Source organism: Solanum pennellii, chromosome 1, assembly GCF_001406875.1.
Source record: "Solanum pennellii chromosome 1, SPENNV200".
Lineage (NCBI taxonomy): Eukaryota > Viridiplantae > Streptophyta > Magnoliopsida > Solanales > Solanaceae > Solanum > Solanum pennellii.
In genome coordinates, this window is record NC_028637.1 from 57812275 (window position 1) to 57819086 (window position 6812).

At 32.4% G+C, this 6812-nt stretch overlaps 1 long non-coding RNA gene across 1 annotated transcript; it reads right to left on the reverse strand.

Annotated features, from left to right (window-relative positions):
• Positions 1-1111: 1111 nt before the first annotated feature.
• Positions 1112-3779, reverse strand: LOC114075603. The gene is made up of 2 exons (XR_003575997.1): positions 3520-3779; positions 1112-1416 (listed from the first exon to the last, which is right to left on the reverse strand). It is a non-coding gene; the product is annotated as an uncharacterized LOC114075603 (long non-coding RNA).
• Positions 3780-6812: the final 3033 nt, after the last annotated feature.

A 6812-nucleotide genomic window follows, 5' to 3' on the forward strand; every position in this document is an offset into this window, starting at 1 on the left:
AAGGTCATATAAGACTTGTATTTTTCTTTTGATTCAGTTGCAATACTTTAGAGTCTTGTACAAGTGACAACCAGGTTTTGGTGGTTTAATTTAGTTGACCTTGTTTTCCACAGTATTTTATAGTATTAGATTTTTCTTCACATTTTACTTCCACATTCATTGTATTATTTTGGTTTTAGGCTTACTTGTCTTGATGGGCCCTCATGTAGTACGAACAAGAGAGTTGTTGGCTTTAGTGAATTGCTTCTCACTATTACATTCCAGATTTTAGTAAACATAATTTGAAAAATATTTTTTGGGACAACATAAAAGAATGTTAAAATATGATCTCCAAAGTGGAGGCTATGTATAGAAAGAACAGAAAATGCAATTGAGGGATGAAAACTAAGGAACAAAGAGAGGCTTCTACAGTTGATAAGAGGAGTTTTTACAAGAGAAAACTTGGATATAAAATAAATAACACTCCGTATATATTGATTTACATAGATTTGATTAGAAGTAAAAACTAAATAAAATCTATAAGACTTTAAAAAAAAACTACCAAAATATAATCTTAGAAAGAAAATCATTATCATAAAATATATAAATAATTAAGTGTTATAGTCCACAATTATTTAATTGTTATCATATGAAATCTACGAAATTCTAAAAACCTACGAAATCATAATATTAGCAAGAAATTCATTATCATTAAAAATATGTAAATAAATTGTGACTCCCTTTAGTCCACATTCAATAAATTGTTCAGATTTCAAATTTATCACTCTTTAAAATCTATTAGAATCATTTTCTTAATTAGCAAGAAAATCAGTATCATAAAATATGTAAATAGATTATTAGTCCTTGTAGTCAAAATTCAGTAAATTTTTGAGATTTTTTTAATATTCCAAAATAATTAAATATCTCAAAGTTCAAGAGAATTTTTGAGACCTTTTCCATAGTTACCCTTCCTTCTGATGAAGTTCTTAGCTATTTATCATTTTCAAAGACAATAATGTCACGTCCGGATCCTACACTCTGAACGTGGCCGGAACTCAATGACCATTGTTGGCCTTGAGCAAACCCTTGGTCTGGCTTATTTAATTCATCGGAAGACTATACTAAACTCAAATAAAGAATTAGAAACATTCTCATCAAAGAACTAATATAATTGTCTTGACCAAAATGGCACTAAGTCTCAACACTTGAACATATGAAATATAATATAAATTAGACTCAAAAATTTAACTGCTAACTGTCTATGAAGCCTCTTAACTGACTTACATGGATGCTGGGACAGACCCCATAGCATCCTATTGAACTAAACTTGAAAAGCAATAAAACGGATATCCTCCGCAATGCAAGGAGGCAACCCATGTGACTGTGGAGTGCTCAACTGGATCAATGGCGCTGCCTGCTGATCCTGGTTACCTGGGTCTGCATTATAAGACGATGTAGACCAACTGGCATTAGTACATTAAATGTTCGAGTATTCGAGTTGGAATGTTAAACACATCTATAAAGCTTAAAATGGATTAAGGATGAACTTACCTTGGCTCTGCTTTGACTCATAAGATAACAACTCAATATAAATAAATAAAGACATATACAATGTATCTAAAGTTCATAAAACCGTGTAAACACTTAGTTCATTAAAGATAAAACAATAATAGACTCAACTTTTCTTATATATGAAAGTAATATAAATTTTGTGGGAGTTTCACTAAGCGACAACCACCACTATGAGAGTAAGTGTTGATACAAGGTTTTACCTCACATTTCCCAAGGATCATCGTATACCTAGCCATCGGTATAGGACCTTATTTAACTTAGAGGATCCACTAGCTTAACTTACGTGATAATCTAAAAAATTTGACCTCTTAACACTCATGATGTCTTCATGGTTCACATGGAGACTTAAATTAATATGAACTCTCATCCCCACATCAGTGCTCAATACTACTCCCAAAATATACTTTATTTCATGGTTTTAACAAAACTTCATTCCTTTCGGTTGAGACAACTTACTGAACCTTTTAGATTTAAAAAGCTCCTTTTGGAATCAATGTTTCCCTTTTTATTAAAAGCTCTTTTGGAACTCTTATTTTCCTTTTTATCTTTAAATGTGAAAATATTTATAAACATTTAGGGAATAATTAGTTCCAGTATAGCTTTTGAGAGATGAACTCAACTATTACTCTTTAATTTACATGAAGTTAACTGTTACTACTTAGTTCCCTTAAGATCCATAAATGTTTGTCTTACATCTGATTTAAATGGTTTAGTTATTGGTTATTTGCAAGTTTAGCCACTATTAATTGAACAAGTGAAGGAAGCACAAAATTTAGATAACAAACTTGTAAAATTGACTAGAGAGGTCCAAAAAGGGTAAAGGCTTGATTTTACACTAACAAAGGATGATATCTTACTTTATCAATACGGGTTATGTGTTCCTAATGATGACAATAAGAAACATGTAAAATTTACTAGAGAGGTCCAAAATGGAGAGAGGCTTGATTTTCCATTAACCAAGGATGGTATCTTACTTTATCAAAACGGGTTATATTTTCCTAATGATGACAACTTGAGGAGAGAAATACTAAGAAAAGCACATACTTCACCATATGAAATGCATCCTGGAGTTACAAATATGTACTTGACCATCAAAGAAACGTAGTTGTGGAATGGTACTAAAAGAGAAATTGTGGAGTTCGTTTCAAAATGTTTGGTTTGTCAACAAGTAAAGGCAAAACATCAAGCCCCTGTTTAATTACTAAGCCCTTGTCGATGCCAGAATTGAAATGGGAGAGAATAACTATGGACTTTGTTTTTGGACTTTCTCACACTTCAAAGAAATCATGATGCAATATGGGTGATTGTAGATAGCCAATGAAATAGTGCTCACTTCATAGCAATTAGTATGGATTACGCACTTGAGAGTTTAGTTGAGTCGTACATTAATGAGATTATAAGACTATATGGGATCCAGATGTCTATTGTATTTGACCAATACCCAAGGTTTACATCTAGATTTTTTGGGCATCTTGGAGGAATCTTTAGGTAAAAAATTAAATTTATCACTTCGTTTCATCCTAAGACAGGCGGCCAATCAGAAATTGTGATATAAATATTGGAGGATATGCTTCGAGCTTGCATTATTGAGTTTGAGAGTAGTTGGGACAAACACTTGTCTTTGATAGAATTTGCTTACAATAATAGCTACCAATAAAGTATTGGAATTCCTCCCTATGAAATCATATACAGAATAAGATGTCGGACCCCTCTTTGTTGGAGTGAAATTGGTGAAAGAAAGCTTATTGGTCCTGAAATGGTGCAGCAAACCGAGAACATAGTGAAAATTATCAAGGATCGTGTAAAGATTTCTTCGAATAAAAAACGTCATACGCTATCTTAAAAGGCGTGACATTGAATATCAAGTTAGAGACAAAGTTTTCTTAAATGTGTCTCCATTGAAAAATATTATGAGATTTGGCCATAAAGGAAAACTTAGTCCTCGATTTATTGAACCTTATGAAATACCTGAAAGGGTTGGACCAGTTGCATATAAATTGGCTTTACTACCTAAGTTAGACAATATTCACAAGGTGTTCCGTGTTTCTATGCTTAGAAGATACCGTTCTGATCCATCTCATGTTCTTCCAGTTGAATCTATTGTATTTAATCTTGACTTGACATATGATGAAGAACCTATCCTAATTCATGCTGGGGAAGTAAAGCTTCTTAGGAACAATATAATCCCCTTATTAAAGGTACTTTGGATGAAAAATTCTTTAAAAGAAGCTACCTTGGAAAGAGAAGAAGACATGAGGAGACAATATATGCACTTGTTTCAGGACTATTCTAACGTGAATTTTGTGACGAAATTCACGTTAAGCGGGAGAGAGTTGTAACACCCCTAAAATAATGGACCATTATACATGTAGATACATCATTGCTTAATTACCATAAGGTGTTCTATTTTCATTTTGGGAAATTGAAATTTTGGGATAAATGCAAACATGCCTAACATAAGTGTTATCGTGATTTAAGGTAATTGTATAGGGGCATTTATGTAAATTGAATAATTAGAATTTTATATAAGTTGAAAATTTTGGTATCAAGTGTGTGTGTGTGTGTGTGTTAGTGTGTGCGTGTGGTAGTATATGTATGCAATTTGGGCAGCACAAAATAAATTGGGCAACACCTTTATTCGACATTTGTATGTGTGACTAAGCTTCACTCTTTACACTATATTGGGACACTTCCCCTTGTTATTTTCAATTCAACTGAAGTCTAAGAGCATTATACAGAAGAAAAACAGTTGTTGTTCAAAATAAAAAGAAAAACTAGGTCCTTTTGGCTTTAATCAAACGCACACACATTTCATTTTGGTAAGTGATAAAGAACTTATTTTAATACTGGGTGGTTTTTGGTAGTTTAATCATATCTCGTTAAATATAAATTTGTTTCGAGCGAGTAAATGTGATTTGGAAAGATGATTTGTAATTCTACAAATTTTATTCCCATAAACTCTAATTTTGCCGTTATGTATTCAGAATATTGAACACAACATAGGAGAAGTTATGTCCAGTTTCTGGAATTAGAAATCCTGTCTGTTCAACTGTTAGTATTTCTATTATATCTTTTTGTAATAGACGTATTTTCAGGTGATTATTAATTATTTGCAATATTAATAGATGTAACTAAATAATTTATGATGATATAAAGTCAAATTTTGCCATTTTATCTTTTAAATCTTAGTTGTGACATGAGACAATAAGCTGGCCAAAATCACTGTACTGGAAGCAATAGTTGTATTTGTAAAGTCGAAGCATAATTGTGATGTTTATCCTGTTTTACTTTGACATTTTTGAGATAATAGTAATTAAATAAGTTATTTAATTGCATTTTTAAGGTTGTATATACTCGTGAACAAGTTGAGGACCTTTATACGTTGATTGGTGTATGGTTTTAACTCTTGAAGTCGTGTTGGACTTTTTCTTTGGTAAAGCATTGAGGTTTGTATATAAATTTGTACTTGTACTATTTTTACCTGCTGGTATATTGGAAAGTTTATAGTGGTACGTTGATTACCTCTTGTCACTATCCATTGTTGTGTTGTTGTCGTTTATGAAATTAAAGACTCTTGTGTAACTCACCCACTTGTACGGACTGTTTGATCACTTGGCATTCTTGTTGGGACTTTTTCCTTCTTGTGGGTGTGACTTTTTCACTATTGGCATGCCTCTTGATTCAGATCATTTTCCATCTTGACTCTGGATTTTTAGTTCATCTTAAGTATGAGAGTTGTTGATTTTAAGTAGGAACTAGAAATCAATTTTTAATATGGTTCTTGGGTCTCTTGATTATTTGGATTTGACCCTTCTTTATGCAGGGCATCGACCATTCTTGTTTCTGCTCGTGATTGGTGTGAAGACATAATGTATATATTGGGCGAGTCTTGTTATTGAACCTCTTGGAAAATACTGCTATAAACGCTATTTACATTTGGATCTTTAATTATCCAACTTGATACTCTTTGTATATTGCTTACTTGATTTACTGATTATATCTCAATTATGTTGTCTTTAACTAGAGAAAGATGAATTGGTGAATCTAAGGGAGCCGGATCTATAGTTTTTACACCACTAAGCTTTATGCTTAGTGATAGTTGTTTTTATTGTAGGGGATGTTCGAGAGGACGGTTGAAGTTGGTCATTAAAGATGGACATTTTGAAAGCGTTAAAGGAAGATCACACTTGCATATAGGCATATATGTATTGTATAAACCTTGGGACATGAACACCATCTATGAGTTGTATAATTACATTAGATTTTAAGGGTTGATTTGGTCATGTCACCATGAGTTGTAATATAAGTTTGGTTATACGTTTTTATCTTTTTGGGTCTCTAAACGCAAGTCTTGTAATATAATAATGTACTTTATGTTTTGTAAGTTCTGTGATACATATACTGAATTTTGCTACATGGAAGTTCGAAATACTATTGTTATTTCGTCCTTAAATGTGAGGATAACATATGCATGAAAGCTTGTTGGTCTTGCTTAACAGATTTTGGGAGGATTTTTCATCGTTATTTAAAATTTTGTGGCATATAAATTTTGATCTTTATTAAAAATATAAAGAGGGCAAGATGCACATTTTTAACTACACTATTCGTTATGAACCTAATCCCTCAACTAGATAAAAAATTATTATACCTTCATTAATCTCTTTTAAATGTCGCAAGTATTAATTTAGGTTCCTTGTCAAGGTGTAGTATCTCTCGTAAAGGGGTGGTACATGGCATCCCATAATACTACCTAAGCTAAGTACCTCTCCTTGGTCATTCTTGGTCATAGTCCACTCTCTTAGTCAGGACCTAGGTTTTCATGTAATCTTAACATAGTATATGTACATGGTTTATTCTAAAGCTTCTCGACACCATAAGAGTACTATATTTCTGAGTAACTCCAATACACATTTGTGTAATGCATGAAAGGCATCCCATACTACCTTTCACACTAAGCTTGAAGTCATCCTAGTCATACCCACCCTAATTTTGGCCGCATCATTAACTTCATTATCTTAACTAAGGAATCTCTCTTTCATTTAGTAAACTATATTCAGGAAAAAAAACTTTATTCCAATTCTATCTCAATGACTTCTCTTTAATGGCCCTAAGTCATACTTTGTGCAATGCACTCATAGCATCCTATAATACTATTCATGTTAAGTATTACTTTTAGGTCCTCTTAAGGGTCCTTCTTTGATTGAAACTTAGTTCCTCTCCTTAACTTTATAACCCTATGAGGTACTCTCTCTCAAGTACAT